The sequence below is a fragment of the Bombus huntii genome, unplaced genomic scaffold (assembly GCF_024542735.1).
Source record: "Bombus huntii isolate Logan2020A unplaced genomic scaffold, iyBomHunt1.1 ctg00000061.1, whole genome shotgun sequence".
Classification (NCBI taxonomy): Eukaryota; Metazoa; Arthropoda; class Insecta; order Hymenoptera; family Apidae; genus Bombus; species Bombus huntii.
The window spans coordinates 254,199-272,135 of NW_026099322.1; the positions used below are offsets into that span (position 1 = coordinate 254,199).

General features: G+C 34.0%; 1 pseudogene; it reads left to right on the forward strand.

Annotated features, from left to right (window-relative positions):
- The window catches only part of LOC126875993 (organic cation transporter protein-like), a 57,201-nt pseudogene that overhangs the window by 31,548 nt on the left and 7,716 nt on the right, over positions 1-17,937 (forward strand).

The window sequence follows — 17,937 nt, forward strand, 5'->3', positions numbered from 1 at the left end:
ATTCTTCGTTAGTTGGTCATATTATTCGTATAACTATATAGTTAGTTATTCGCGTTTAACTTTCTCAACATTGTTCTTTCAGCCATGTTCATAGCCACTAATTTTTCTATTTTTAGGCGTTAACCGGTTGAAATTTTGTTTTTTTCAAATTACAGTCAATTCTATTTACGCGCTGTTTCAAATTACTCCAGAAATAACATTTCAGTTCTTATAGCTGACTTATCTAAAATTCCTTAATTGCCGAGAAATGTAACGGAAAAGGTCTTACGTATTTTCGTTGGGTTATTCCAAGGCGTAACAAAAAATTGAAATTTTAAGTAGAAAACATTATCCATACCATTTATCCGTTTATAGAAGAGTGTAAATGGCAGGTAATAACATTATTTTCCTCTAAAGTCAACTGGGAAAGAATGGTCGCTATTTAGGCTATAATTTATTAATAACATACTTTACGCTTACATACGTAAAGCAAATATCTTATTTTTCCTAGAAAGTTCAATTTTCCTTGTCATTAGCCAGAACTCTCTTGTAGTTTACACATGTTTATGTATGTAGTTTACACATGTGTGTTTATTTCTTTGCATGATGTCTGCATTAAGATTCTGATCTATGGAAACACCTATCCACGGAAGATTACCGAATGATGTCCATGTTTCGAAAATTTGTCGCAGATTTTTACACGTGAGTAATGTTTTATGAAATTAAATAATTTTAAATAATTTTTTTTAGTAAGCTTTATCTAGAATGTATTATTATCTACAAAAAAAAACAAATCAAGGAATTTGTCAGGATATCGTTTATATTAGGACTTTCTAATAATCTGCAACAAAAATTGGTCGGCGATATTATCGTGCGATATTACAGCGTGTCGCGTAACACGACGACGAAAAGAAGGATTTATGTTCAGAAATAACGGAAATGCGATAAAAAAAGAGATGAAGTATTTCGAAAATGTAAAGAGACTGCAATTTTTGTAGACATAAAAGATAGATAAATAACAGTGTTGCCTGAAGACATAAAGAAAATGGATAGATAATGGTGTTGCCAGAAAAATCGCTGAAAACTGAACATACCTAAAACTGACAATGAGTAAGTTCTGTGTGTTCAAGTTGAAACATCGAATTATTGAGAACACCTTTAATTTATACACGAACGAATGTTAATTTAATGTTGCTTTTTAAACCTAAAGTCAAGTCGATTCTGCTTTTCCAATAAAATAATGTCTCATATCACGCAATGAGAAAGCATAGCTTCATAGCTATCGGTAATTCGTGGTAATTGTAAAAAATTAATCTGAGAGTTCTAAATATTTAAATAATTTTATAATTGATATGTAAAATGATAGCTATTTCCTTTTAAAATTCTGATTCAACTAATAGTCAAAATTTCATTTTTCGTATTTACCGTGTTGATTATCGAACCCTCGACGCTATATGGTTGCTCTCATAAAACGTTAACACCTAAATTCGCTAACTCAGATGTCAAATAAAACGATTCGCTTTTATTAAACGCAAGTGCCTTAAAAATCTCAAGGTCCTCCGAATTGAACTCCACAATAGATCCAACCTTTCTACTCATTTCGACATTAATGGGCCTTGGTAAATAAAAATTCTGCCACAACTTGGGACGAAAGATGGACTTTGAAACATTGGTTTGATAGTGATGCAAGGTTTAGGAAGTTCCGCGTAACATCGATCATTGTAATTGACACTTATTGGACATGAGAAAAATAGATATTTTCGTAAATAAACTAAACTCATAAAATGAGACACGCAAAGTAAAATCGAGTTCTCAAACACAAGGAATTCGTAAAAATATAAAACATTTTACAAAGTTATTATCTTTCTAATTGCTCGTGAAAATGGACAATTAACAACTTCTAATCTATAGATAAAATATAACGATGCTAATAGAGCAATAATTTTCAAAATGCAACGATATCAATAAAATACAAATTTCCAAAATACGACTATGCAAGGATAAACGATGTTTACTAGAGCCTAGAAATAGTAAAGAATATAAATTTGAAGAATTTGATTTAAGAATTACAAATAAAATCGCCTTTTCCATTATACGATTGTTTGATTTTCTACTCTTTAAAAACTAACGCCGAATGGTATTTAAACATACGGAATACAAACACGTGTTACAAGCATGTTGCATTCATCCGTGGGAATGTAGTAACGCTTTACGCACTTCCAGATATCTTGCTTCCTTTATTCATAAATTAATTCACGCGGCCGAAGGCCGCCGCGTTTCAGAAGAAATCGATTCAAAATTGCAAAACTTATGTGCACGTGCTATCTTTCGCTCTTTTTCCACAGACGCATGCTGCTGTAGCTTCATCGTAGTCCTTTATTGTGTAGCGCTTAAGCTGTTACCACACATTATTCTCTCATTAATCTCAATGATATTGCTATCCCAAATTTGTCTTGCAATTCAATCTCGTCTTCGTATTCGTCTTTGCTTTGATCGATATTGATATTTGAGAAATGATCTCCAACACGTTAGAGACGAAACTACAATAAAATATATCACACATAGAGAATTATAATTAATTTGAAATTTTAATCTAAATTATAAACGAATAGGCCTACACACAAAAACAGACTTACAAAAAAGTATTCGAATTTTTTTTACGAATATATTGTCTGTACTATTGAAGATATTTTGAAATTTCATTAAATTATATCGCTAATGTTTGTGACGTATCTGGAAATGTATCTAAGAGCTGACAGAGAGAGAACAATATTAAATATTGAATATTGAATTATGAAAATTATTAATATTAGATTATACTGTTGATAGCGTTGATATAAGCTGTTTTTTTTTTCTTTCTTAAAAATCATCGAGTTTCGCTCTTGCATTTATAAAAATCTTCGAAGAAAGAGATCCCGAAATAGAAATTAATACACATGATGAAATAATTTGCAGGAATGGCAAATTGTGCAATCGTCTACACGAAATAGTAATTTCGTGTTTTGCAGGCATAATTGCTTTCCAAACAGCTATTAGACAATAAAACTTTATCTTCCGCAATCAACATCAAACATACATTTTAACGTCGGAAAATTCGCCTGAACTATATTTTATTTACTCGAAGATCATTAAACATTAATTGAATCTAATCTAATTTTAAATATTATCGCTTTTCCTCGAGGTGCTCCTCCTAGCTGGCAAGCAACATGTTCTCTTAATAACTTCTCTATCTAAAATCAATCTTTCATATCATGGATCGTTAATTTATGCATCATCGCGATGTCTAACCAGTTTCTGATTTCCACGAATATTACCTATGAAAATTATAGGGAAAAAGCAGGATAAATTACGTTTTATATTTTTTACGGAGCAGTTTTAAAATTGAATACTGTACAGTAAGACTGTAATAAGTCACAATTTTTGTTTTTTTTCTTTTTTTTTTTCATTATACACGATAGAAATTATTTGATTTTGGAATTGAATATGTGTTCTTGCCATACTTTTGGATATTTTGAAAATATTAATACGCTTATATTATATAAAATCCATAAAACTAATCTTATCTTTCTAGCCGCGGTGTTCGATTTAATAACATCACACCAAAGTTGTTGTTTTATTTGATTTTAGGAATCTTTTCGTATATTATTGTAACTTCAAAAATATCAAAGTATTATTCATTTTAACAGATATGCACATTTTACTTCGACAAAATTTCCTCAGTTACACGTATCTTCGTATTTAACAGAATTCTTTCCACTTTTAACTGAAGCGTTTATTTTAAAAGTGATATAAGTATATTTTTCGACAAAAATTGATAAAACGAGAGACTTACGTGTACTTTAACGTAAAACTTTTATTTATAAACGAATTATAATTTCACTCTTATATTTCGTTCGTTTGAATCAATCGAAACATCGTTAATAAATGGAATAGCATAATCGCGTAATCATAATAATTTTGAAAGCGGTATAAGTCTATTTCTTAATGATCTGTAGCTTGTCCAAATAGTCGAGGCAGCAATAATTAAAAAGAAATGATATCGAAATTAAACAGCAGTATTTTACGTGTTTCAATTCTTCAACGACAAGCTTCCGACTTAAACTTTATATTTATCGTGAATCATCAAATCTTCTTTTCGATTTTATTCAGAGGAGCTGATAAGGAAGTTTGCGATATGTGTGAAGCACCGTTTATAGCTGCGATTACGAATGCAAATGTTGTCGTCCTATGTGTGGACATACGACATGTAGACGAATCCCCGGGCATGTTGCGTTGTCATGTCGCAACGTTATCGGTGCTATCATGCACGCAAATTTTATAAGAACGATCAACGACGATGTATCTTTCCGTGATGCACCTTTTGGATTTTGTTAAATAACAAAACGCACTAGAGTTGCTGAAATAATTTATTCATCGTGCAGCATCAGAACAGAATATTTTTCTTCCGAGTTGGATTAAAATATTTACAAAATAATTATTTATTTACAAAATAATAAATATTTACAAAATTAAATAAAGAATGACTGTACTTCGATAAAAATTTGAAATCAATATCAAGCAATTACAGAAGATAATCTGTAGATATGCATAGTAATTATAAACAAACTGTACATAACGAGGAAATAATGAAACGAAAATTGGATACAAATCATAACGAGTATAACGAGTAATTGATATCAGAAATACCTATATATTCGCAACGTAGAATTGATGACCCTGAATAACGACATGCTAATAATCACCTTGTCGATCGAGTAATTAAAGGAACGTTATTGTCTTCTGTGAAAATCACAGTGCGTACTTTCATAACGTCTTTATAAAGTCAGGCAAAAGCTATTGTATGCATAAAAATGGATTTATTAAAAGTATTAATTATGCACTATCCTGCAACAGAAAAGAGAAACCTCCTTCCTAAAAAAAAAAAAAAAAGAAAAAGAAAAAAAAAGGCGAAAGAAAAAAGATACTATATGCCTTCTAACGTTAATTTATGATACAGACGAACAAAAATGACAAGATCAATCAGCGTGATATACCGATTGTTCCAATCTTCTATGCTCTACAAGATGACGTAATTTTGAAAAAATATCAGCAAAAATCGTTATTTGTTTATGGTAATAATAACATCTCGCGACACACGTTGAACAGACCTATCAAACGGAATGATACAGGTATATTACTTATAAGTAATCCCGATGATTTAGCGCTTTTATCGACAAATCTTAGAAACAACATATACTGCAGCAACCGAGACAATCTTCGAATTTGAAGAAGATCGTTGTAACCAACGAAAAAGAACGTTTTATGAACGTTGTTCAAACCGCTCGCAGGAAGATACCTCTGTTTTAGATTTCCTCTTAGATCAACGCAAGACGATGACTTATAATTCTTATAAATATCGATAAAACGTCTTTCTTCACGCGTCTATTACGAAATCTATCCTCCACTGCGATAAAATATAATTAATATTTATCAACGAATTTCGAGAATTAAAACGACGAATAATTCGAATAGCTTTTCGCGTTCACGAAATCTTTCACGTTCGATTTCTATTGGCGAATTTTCAAGGAGGAACCCTTTACTGGAATACGCGCGAAATTCAAACTTCGTTTTCAAACTGTTCCGTTGCGTAAGAAAGATCGTAAGAGCGATCTTGCATCTCGCGTATATAACATGTAATTCTCTTCTTTTTTTTCTTTTTCAAGGGTATCGGGTTTCTGAAGCAAATATCTTTGACGGTTAAGTCCCTGCGTCTCCGTGTTTCGCGAGTAGATTTCATTACTCAGCGAATTTTCCTGAAGCTATCAATGGGGCTATTTTGTTTCGGGAATCAGAAAAACTACCGTGTTCTTTCGTGACAATTGATTTAATTAACTGCGGCTCGAGGAAGATAAAAACGGAAAATATCGCGCTCATTTATTTTCGGTGTCGAAGGTCGCACGAATAGAAAATTTGTAATCCTCGATTGGCATAATCGACACTATCCGATCATAATTTTTTTATCTCTCGGGTAAACATAGAAGGTCAAAAAATTAGAACTCCGGCGATATCGAAGTTTGGAAATTTGGAACTTGGACGATTTGAAAATATTTCAAAATTAGGATATTTAGAACTTCGAGCGCATCGAAACTGGAATATTTGGAAATTCGGAAATTTAGAAGTTCGACAATTTGAAAATTTGAAAGTTATTATTAGAAAGTTAAAATTGAGTGTTAAAAAATTTGAAAATGTCGATGCGATTAACCTCGATATTTTTCTATATATCTGTTGATTTTTTCGTTCACAATGTAACAAACCGAAGAACCGTAGAATTTTAATTTGAAAAAGATATCAAAAAACATTTACCATGTGAAGAAACATAGCGAAACAAAGTATGGTTCACTGAACGGTTGATTCGCTTTTACTCGAGTGCTATGCGAGAAAATGATGGATAAAAAAGAGAATTGCGTAAAACACAGAGAATTGTACAAGTCGAAGATAAGTAAATGATGTGATGTTGGAACAATAAAATTGCCGATTGAATGATCATTGCGAGTACCGTGTGAATTACGATGAAACCAACTTTATCATGATTCACACACGGTATACGATATACTTTTCAATTAATCCTATTAAATTTAATCACGCAAGACAAGCTGTTAATCAATTCACGTGTCAAGTATCATCGAGAACTAAAGTTTGTCTCTGTTTCTTTGTTTCTAAAGTCCTTTAAATTTAAATTCGTTAAGTCGTTAGTATATTTCCATATAGCTTTTACCCCATCAAATTCATTTTTTCTTAAATAGTAACATTGATTTTGTAAAATCTGTAAAACTAAAGCTACATGTTACTCATTTTCCAACGTTTCTTTTCTACCATCGATTAATTAATGGTAAATCAATTTATATCAAATTTGTTAAATCAATTTCTATAACAATTAGTAATTAATATTAAAAGTCGAATAAATTAACGAGCCCCATTAGATAAATTCGTTCATTTCGTCGATAATGGAACGATTATTTCAAATTGTTTCATCGTTCGACTTTGAAACCACTCAAGGAACTATCAGTTACACGATATCTGACTAACGCTTCGACGGATGGATAATCAACGTTTGATTCACATGATCATTGTTTTTCCAGTTCACATATCATTAGCCGAATTCAATACCACGGTAAACCTGCGATACTAAAAATTACGTAATAATTTCTATTTTATAATCATTCTTTCCTACCTGAAAGAAATCGATCTTTCGTATATCATAAATCCCAATGTACGCAGCAAAGCAACTTAGAATTATACCTTTTTCTCTTTCTTGCTAAACAATTCATACTCAATTAATATTCCTGATCAATTAACCAGCCTAGCTGTCTGCTTATTATTGTATCTCTTCCAATCTGTACTATACTATACAAACAACACTGTAAATTACCATACGTAACATGGTGAAACACAGGAAATTCACAAATTCTCACTCCAAATACTCCGCAACTTCACCTCGTAATATCACTCAAATTTCCATGAGTCACCAACAGGCGAATTAAGTTAGTTAACCAAACACAGTTTGAGGAAACATATCAAACCATGCAACAACGTCGCAACGTTCTCGGAAGGTACACTCACCTGCGCGTCACCAGTTTATGTTTCTCGCTTTCCGGTCGCGTATACGTGTCGCGACAAAGCGACGAGAGAGAAAGAAGATTGCGGTGGTAGTGAGAAGAGCGAGAAGGGAAAAAAGCGTGCAAACGAGTCACGAGAAAACCCAACGGTCGCGGTGCAACAGGAGAAGCGGCTCTTTGGAATCGTAAAATCCCCGCAGTTCTCCAGTGACGTCTTCGACTTCGGCGTTGCTGTCGACAGGACGATCCACGGGGACCAAAGTCATCGTCCAATAGCCGCACACACGACGCTGGTGGGGCTCCGCTTTCGTTTGCACGCGCTATAAAGCCCCGCTAATTGTCCACGCGGCGAACAGTCGGTGCGTGCCCCCTTTTAAACGACGATGTAGCGCGGCGTCCGAAAAATCGAGGATCCGTGCACCCAAGATCATTGTGACGATCGAGATCGAGCACGTGTCCTGGACTTGGATCACAGGATCACGAGAGTCGTTGCGATCCGCGATTTCTTTCGTTATTTTTCCCATTTCCGTTTTATCCTGTTGAAACAGTGAAAAGACATCCGGAAGAAGAAGAAGAAGAAAAGAGTAAAGTTTGTTCGAAATCGACTTATCGAGTCGGACAAAAGTGAAGAAGCTAGATTTCATTTTATTTCTGTGACTTCTGCAGAGAGTTTCTCGTTTTAGAAACAAAACCACGACGAGATTTGTGATACGCCTAGTGAAGTTTCGCGTTGCTCTCGGACGATCGTGGAAAAGGTAAACGTTTGTTTGCATCGATCATTCGTATCGATGTGTCGCGTGAGACTTGAATTTTGGTACAGTGGTTCGTCGTGAAAGTATTTGAACGCTGGTCGTAAAAGGCTTTGGTGTATAATGTATGTTATCTGTTACACGGAACATTATGAAGTATATCGGGAAAAACTTGTTCGATATAACCGTACCTGTGTTATCTTAGCCGTGTCTCATTACGGTGATAATTAAACTTCAAAATGTTTCGCCTAACACACATATTATAATATCTACTATATCCATAAAGGACTTCTATAAGTATTTCAGCATTTAGCATAGATAACTTACGTATCTTTATTGTATGCGTTACATAAAATATTTAAAAATTTCTTTAGTATCGGAATGAGACATGACTATTGTAGGTCAGTCAAATTTTTAGTCAATCTGAAAACTCATATAGGAGCTACTGCGATATTCATTGATCGCGAACATAATACACATGATATATTTACAAAATGTTTGCACAAATATTCAGATATTTTCATGTGAGCTACTGTATATTTGCTATTTTGCGAAGAAGGAAGAAAATGAAGTTCTTTCATTGCTCCAATCGTGTTTTATCTCTCATTAACACTTGCGTCGATAACCTACTTAGATGACCAAATTTCCATCGTTGAAGATAACAACTAAAAGTTTGGTATTTGCTTCGATCAAGTTACATACATACCTTTTCTTCGTGATTACTCGGTCTCTTTACTTCTTCTCACTTTCACGACCAATTTAATTAAAATCCGAGCCAATGACTGCTATAACACTGCTATAATATAATAATATATGGCTCTTAAGATTGGAAGTTTCGTTAAATATCACGATATAATGGTGGTCCGTTAATTGATCGAGATTTTGACTTGTTAAATAAACAATTTTGTCCTTATTAGTTCTTTAAAATGTCTTCGTGATGTGACAGTCAGTGTATTTGTGTTGACCTTTAATATACTGATGTGCAGTGACTTTCACGTCTACATTTATTTAGTTCAGATATTTTACTAATTATTAGAAACATACTGCAGACAATGTAGTAGAGCCTCTCTTTTCTGAAATAATAGGAAGACGAAATTTCATTTATCCAAATACAGTTTAAGAGTAATCGACAGATTCTTTAAATATTTATGAATCCATAATCAGATAATTTTTTCAACGTAAATAACTACACAGAGTTACGTTCTTTATCGTACTTCGAATTATCGGAGTTCTTCTACGAGTGCCACGAGTGCTTCGGCATGAGAAGATATCTTTTTATTAGAGTTTTCGTCTGCTGTTTTCATTTATATAAAATCGCCATTATTATCGTCTACGTGAAACATTTCATTACATCAGAATACTTGCGGCTTTCTACCGTTGCCAACATTCGAGGAATCTACGTGCTTTGAAGAATTTTCAATTATGTTTTTCTTCCTTTAATGTCTGTGACTCTGGCTTCTCCAATATCGTGTATTTTTGCTAATTTTGTTGCGCTTACATCACTTTCCAGTTTTCTCGTTTACATCGTATTTTCCTGCGATAGTTAGACCGCTTCCTAGTTTCATACCAAATTCGTATAATCACAATTCAATGAATCAAATCAAGGAAAGAGTACATTGTGTATGAACACTGACGACATACGTATGTACATATTTGAAACGAAAAAGGGCATTCGTTACGAAGAAATATTGTGTTTGGATAATAGAACGTTCGGATATTAGGCTATTTGGATAATACCGTGATATACATTTGCTACATCCATTTCGGTGTACCAATTAGGAATAAAAACATTAAAAAAACAAGTTGAAATGATTTACACAAGAAATAGAAAAATTACCACGGTATCTTAGAATGTTTTAGTATATTACGTACATCATTTTGCTTTTTTTGTTTATTTTTTCAGTAAGTGAAACACAGCGTCTGTGCCAGAATAACTAAGAGTAAGTTAGACGTTTGTGAGAAACTGTGACTAACTCCGAGTACAACATACGATAGAATGGTAATAATAGTGAAACTTATATACTAGGTAAACATTTCTAGTAGGCACTATTATGACAAAAAAATAACAGTACAAAGTAACTTAGGAGTAACAGAATCATAAAGTTCTTTAAGGACCCTTTGTGAAGAAACGTCGATGATGGCATAAACATTGGTATGCTGAGAGTTGAAGGATAGACGTCTATAGAATTTTGATAGTATCTGTCAGATATCTGTATCTCGTTAAAGATCAACAGCATCAGAGATTTCCTAGAACTCTGGCTCATTTAACAGCTAATTATTTTAAAGAAGGTTAGACAGAAGAAATCCATTTATGTTGATTTTCTAATTATAGCGTTACTTTATGATTAAGTATAAGGTTGAACAGGAATAAACTTACTAGATCAAAGTCCTTTAAAGCTTGCTTATTCTTTCGAAGATAACTAACAAATCCGCAAAACTTTGTAGAAAGCTGTTTAATCACAAAGTTAAATAGATCTTTGAAATAGAAAATTTGCCAGCTGTGTATTCAATCTTAACGCTAGAAACTAGCAAATCAGACAAAATCACTGACATCGGATTTGTTGTTTTTGGAATTTCTAAAAATATACAAGTGTTTTCGATAGCATCAGTGTTCACTTTTATTGGAACAGAAACGCGACTATATATACTTATCCATTATCGTGATATTTATCGAGACTATGTATAACATATTTAGATGGGTATCAAAAGGTCGGACGTTTTAATGATAAAATTATGTTTTTCTAAAGAACGTAAACTTAGAAAACTGCCTTCTTCTCCATGAACTTGGTATGTTTAAATGCCACGATCGACTAACAAAGCACTGTACTACAAAATACCAATCGATGCCGATCAGTGAGAGGTAAACTCACTATTCTAGAACAGGAGGTCAAACACTGCAATTAAGCAACAAAAATAGGACAACCGTGACTCATATAGTCTTTCAGAAGCCAAAATGATTAACTCTTTGTACACTAGTTCTTGCACATTATCTTGGCACACGGCGTTAGCGTTCAATTTTTCTAGAAGAGAAATTACTTCCATAAGCTCAATTTGTCGCAAAAAAGAACGCCGTAAACAATCATAAATTCCAAGATGAATAAGAAAAAAATAATTCCAATGTTGTCGCTGGACCATGGACTTTTATCATATAAAGCGATAATTAATCTAACTTACTCATTGTGTATTACAACAAATTTTTATTTCATTCGTTGCTTATTACGCAAAAGCTTATTCGCGTTAAATATGGTAGAACTCGATTAATTAATCGAACTTTTACCGATTTGAAGCACTCACTTGAACGTGAGCTCGTATCACGCGAACGAAAAATGATGAATAGCGAAGAAAATTGGTGAACTCTTGTTATATGAATTCCAATCGATCCATATAAATTGTCCGTCAGGAAAATCAGATAATTGGGATTGCAATCTTAAATAAAATTTCTGTTTCTATCGACTACAATAAGTGTTTTAATGTATCATATTAAGAAACAATTAACTCGATAACGCCATTATAAATAAATAAATAGAACGATAATTCCTCGAAAACGATGGTATTCCAATATTAATAACAGATTTCTTTCCTTTCTTTTCTTCGTTTTCCCTTACGACCAAGAAGAACACCAATCAATAGGAAGACTTACGGTTGGAAGTGAAACCAAACGATCGTTCCACTTTGTATTGTTACGAGTCTGTAAGTTTGACTTTGTAGTTTGTGCGAGTTCCGCGAGATCAAAACGCTATGCTGTATCTCGTGTGCATCGAATGAATTTCAATGGCTCGATCGCGATCACGATCGCCTTCCCTGATCGATTCGAAGGCGAGAAAACTGGCCCCGCAGGGAAAAATCACGTATGCAAACTATATGTATCCATGCTAGCCATGATCGCTCTTATTAATTAGTTCTGGGATGTAATAGTTGTTCAAGGTGCGCACTTTTGTGTAACCGGTTACCGAGAACGTTTGACACACGCTTGTCCTCGTTGTTAAACGTCCAGGCCGGAACGGAAGCGATCGGTCGATAACGATCGTCCTGAGATCGTTAAGTCACTCGAGTTATGACGATCGTTACGAGCCTCCATTTTCATTGGTGCGTCGGTGGACGAGTTATTGCTACTCTGCTATGCGTTTTCAATCGGAAAAGGTCGGTTTTGAAGCTGTGTTCAATATTCGCGCGTAGCTTTTGCTGGAGCATACGTTTCTCATTAATTTCACGGATCGATTACTTTGGGGAGGTTTCTTACATTTTTTAATCGTAAAATTATTGGTTGTAAGATTTTTTTGATATACCATATTCTAAGGGATCTCGCTTTTTTAATGTTGTAACAATTTTCTAGAAATTGCAATGTAATTCTTAATCGAATTTTTGAGCCAGAATTATTTAAAATCATTATATCTAGCAATGTACGAGAAATATCGCAATACTTGTTTCATATAAGTTATTATATATACACACAGACAAATTATTTACATGCACAAATATCGCTTGCATTTTTTTGTCAGAATAAGGACGGTACCTGATGGGAAAATTCGTATTAATTTAGGTGGTCCTGGCTTAACGTTAGGGATAAACACGTGTTCGTTTTATTGCACGCTTTACGCACAATCCGGAAATCAATGCTAACTTAGTCGATCGTTGTTCAAAGCGAACAATTTATCACAGCTGACTAGTTGCTACGTAGGAATGTGTTTATTCAGTATTTTTGTTAAGGAAAATGTATTTTTAGTGTTGTATACTTCATGTATATACAGATGCAGCTACGACTCGGATAATTACTGATTAATGATAGCAATCTGCTATAATTGACTAATACTTACTATAATACGTTTACCTATTTTGCATACAATTTCTTTTATCTTTTTTTTTTTTTTACTATGAGCAAATGGTGTTGGATCGAACGCATTATGTATCTTTTTCAAATTTTCTTATTTTATATTTTATATTTTTATTTTATAGCTTCCTTGAAAATTCTATGAAAATTAGGATTTTTAATGATTCGAAGATTAGAAAATTCGAAGATCGTGAGATTAGAAGATTCGAAAATTCAGACTGAACAATTTGGAGATTTGCAACCTTGTGAATTAAAAGATCCAGAATTTGTTAGACTTATTAAAAAATGGTGTATTCAAAAATAGCATATTCTCTTTCGAAGACATTTTTCTCAATGTATCCTATTGGAAAGTACAAACTTCATATATCACTTGAATCTCGATTAGAATCTCAATTAAAGCATTCATCATTCCACACAATCATTATCGCCAAAAATGCCATTCAATTTGTGGCAGAAAAATTCTTTTCTCGTGTCCATCGGCATACCGTTGTAACGTAAAGTGCGTTACAGTATACGCGAAATAATTTATGCAAATGTTACCAAGCCCCTAGAAAATAACAGTTATGTCACGGACTGGTCACTTCCGGTTCTCTCGTCATTAATACTCTTTTTTTTATCTAAGTTCGTGGTAATCGCAACGAACATTAATTACACAGAACCGTAATAAATAATCATCTACACTTATGAAACATCTATGTATGGACTGTTTTAAATGTTTTACATATGCGCTACATCGGTGATTAATCGAACGCGATCATCTCGTAGATTTCGTGAAAGATCAAATCTAACCGCAATTATCTTACAAAAAATGTCATTAAATTAATAATATTTTAAACGAACTTAATTCTACGAGAAATTTCATTGAACGCCAGTAAATTAACGATATTTAAATAATAAATAATATTTCATCAAATAAAGAAATAATTAATCAATTAAAACTTGCAGGGACGATTTTATAATCGATTTAATCATCGATCTATTTTCGAAATGATTTGCAAGATTGAGATCTGAATCGTGTAAATTGCACGGTGTAAATATCATATCGTGTTGTACGATGGTTGAAAAAAAGCGAGTTTGTGCAAAAGGGGATTTCTCTTTGGGGTATAAAAGGTTTCTTAGAAGACGAAGGTGGTTGGGAAAGAGTTTAATTGGCGGCAAATTAAGGATTCAATTATCAAAGGGAGCAAAAGCTTTCGCGCGTATATTTTATATTGAAAATGATTGCTCTTGATTCAACGTTTATAACGTTGGCCTTCGTGAAGTAAAAGTAAAATGGCGTTCGCTAACGGTGTCGAATTTTTTCTTAACGATTCTAGTTGAATAATATCACGAATTTGTCGGGATTATTGTAACAATAATTTTACTTACTTGTTTTAATTATCCAGTAATTAACTGTAGTAATCGTTCACTGATAGAATCAAATTTTTATCGAAAATTTTATTTAAACAAGATTCAAAGATTCATACAAATTACTATGGCGCTACAATAATTTCGTTTACTTCTTTCATAAGCACACAATCTTTACGATAAATATCTTCCTTGATAATTTTATTTATGTAATACCTACTTGGATTTTTTAATAATTAACTATAATTGCTTTTTTATTGGTGCTTGCTTCTTAACTGAATAATCTTTAAAAAAAAAAGGCAACAATCGTGTGACATTCTGCACAGTGTCAAAATAAGCAGGAACTGGAGGTATGGTGCTCTATTATTTAAAATTTTTATTAATTGTCTTTAGAATTAATTATTATTTACACATTACGCACGATACATTTTGTGTATTTCATGATCATTTCTTCTAAACAAACTCTTCTATTCCAATGACAATTTACATCTGATTACATTACATTTTTATTTAACAATCCTCACGTCCCAAAAATGTTATCTTCCTATTTGCAAAAAGGATCTAATAAGAAGCAAATTATTTAAAGAACACTCCAGTTAGAACGTACAAGTGACAGCAATAAGCCTTCGATAGTATCCTCCATTTTGCAATAACCTTGCAAAAATGTTCAAGGATCTTTCCTTTTCTCTTCCTCTCTAGCAAATTCAAATCACTTTTTCCAGTACACTCTGTATCACCTTGAATTAGCCTTTACCTAAGATTATATCGTGTCAAAAAGTAGCATGGCAATATATCTAGACAATACAAACATCTACTTCCTTTCATCTCGACTTTAGATTTCATCTTCTTCATCTTAATTTCAACAATGTGGTTCACCTCACCTTGAACCCGTTTAAGAAAATTTAGCGAAGAAGAGATTCCTCCGCTTAATAAGAGAAAGATCATAACACGTTGATAAACATGAGAAATTATCCGGCTAAATGTAACGAAGAGATAGACATAAGAGAACTTGCTACTAAAACAACAGTCGCTCACGTGAAAGTACTCGGGCACTTAAACAAACCTTTGGTGATTTTTATACGAGACACTTTGAGATTTCATTGACACTGAAGTGAGACACGATCGTCGTAATTACATTGAGAAAATTTGAAACAGATCTAAACGTGTATATAGAAATTTCATATATTTATTGGAAACATATATTATTGTTATTTTATATATAAAAATTACCAGAGTATTTGAGCAGTCAATTATTCGCTAAATTAATAAGAATAATAAGCCACGATGTACGTAGTAAAATCATCATCATGTGTTATATACATATTAATTTTTCATTTAACATATATATTTGCGAAATATATATACATTGTCTCATGTATATATATCTTCAATATACAATCTCAGATTGATTCCAAATTTTACTATTATAATCTCGATAATCGTATCTCGTTAGAGTGCTAACGAAATTATAGAACGTTTCGTGATATGAAAGTGTTCGAGTACTTCCGTGAGCCACTGTATATCATAAGATCGATCACCTTGATCGTTTATCGATCTGTATTCGTAAAACACATAAAAAGGTATGAACGCATTGCAACACGAATTTATTCGACGACCTAATAATACCCCATTCACCTTGAACTTAGTTTCCTCGTAACGTGTAATTCGAGTTAAGTAGGTGATCGAGGATCATTGATTCGCAGATATCGAGATAATGACAGTCATGACGGAGTCCGTAAAAGCCGAGGAGGGCGAACGTCCGAAGATCGAAACCTTCGACGACATACTACCGTACGTTGGCGAGGCCAGCCGCTACCAATGGTTCCTTTTCATCATGCTCCTTCACCTTCGTCTACGCGTTCCTCTACTTCACGCAGTTCTTCATCACGCTATTGCCAGCTGAACACTGGTGTACCGTTCCGGAACTCGAACGATGGAACCTCACAGACAAACAAAAGTAAGTGACACTTTATGTGCAATTTGTCTTATTTGAATTATTGAGTTATACGTAACGAACGATCCTACATAGTTTCTTTATGTTCGAATTTACCCTGTTACGCGATAGACATTTTCAGCTCCGGCAGATCGAAATGGTCAATAATCATGTTGATCGTATAACAAATCAATACATGTTTTCATTAAAGACGTTCCTTTCGATGTCTAGAATTAACCACCTTCTATAAGAGACAATTTATATGCATATGTACTGTTAGAATTTAATCTTGGAATTAGGATTAATATTCTGTGGAAGACACAATGTTTATGTTGAAATAATACAATGTGATATTTATTAAACAATTATTTCGAGAGTTATAAATGTGCGTTCTGGAATGTAGACAGTTGGCTAGTTATTCACAGACTGGCTTAGTGACCCATGGCCCTTGAAAAGGTTTAGAGCCCCACTCTCTATGCAGTAATGAGTGTGACCTGTGTGGGTGTCTGTGTGGCGTCACATGTGGCACAGAACCTTCTAGTAGCTTCTCGACGTGCCCGTCTAGAATGTTCCATTCATATCCTCACGCTTCTTCCGGCGTCTTTTTGAAAAAGCATGCACGTGCCAACTGCCGTGGTGCATCTCACGAACGCACGCTGTTGGGGATGGCGCTGGCAACGAATGGAAAAATCTGTACGATCAAACACTCTATCCGCATGCGACTGATATCGTTGTATTCCAACATGTACATATCTGTTCAAGTCACGTGCACGTAGTTTAAACCAGGCTTCTCGAAAGCCTGTTTGTTTTCCATGCAGGTCGCAATAAATATTCTCGACGACAGAATCTTCCACTTGCACGGAGATTTCCATTTTCTCAGCTGTGATAACGTATCGCATTGCGACAATTTATTTCTTTAAAACCACAATATAATATCTGATAACTTGCACGAAACAACTGTGTTTATTGAATCAGGAAAACCCAGGTATTGCGTTGTATATGTAAATGCATATGTAAATATCGTGTCGTACGGGAGTGGGGGAGATACCTGTTACGACCGTTCGCGGAGAGACGCGGTCGCGAGGAAAACGCGTCAGCGAGAGGCGTAAATTCTCGCTACGATTCGGTGAATCGACGCCGCGAAGTAGTCGTTCCCCTGTTTCGGTTAGGATAACAGAGGTGTTTGAATGAATATGACACAGTAGTAAGTTATATTTCACCGTTTATTCCAACAACTTATAACAAAGGCAGTTACGCTGGTGAGTGTGTACGAGATGAGTGAGTGACTGATCTGCGGGTGTTGACCGTTCGAAGGATGTAAAATCAGTACTGTCTTGGGAGACGATGATGTGTCGGAGGAACGCTAAGGATGGGTGTGTCTAGCGCACGGGACCATCGGATTTGTTCGTGACGATTTGAGTTAGGAGAGTGAGGGAGTAGGCTTCGTCGTTAATTGGTTAGACGAAGGGTCTTAACCGCTCTCGAGAGAAAGTGGTTAGTGGGAGG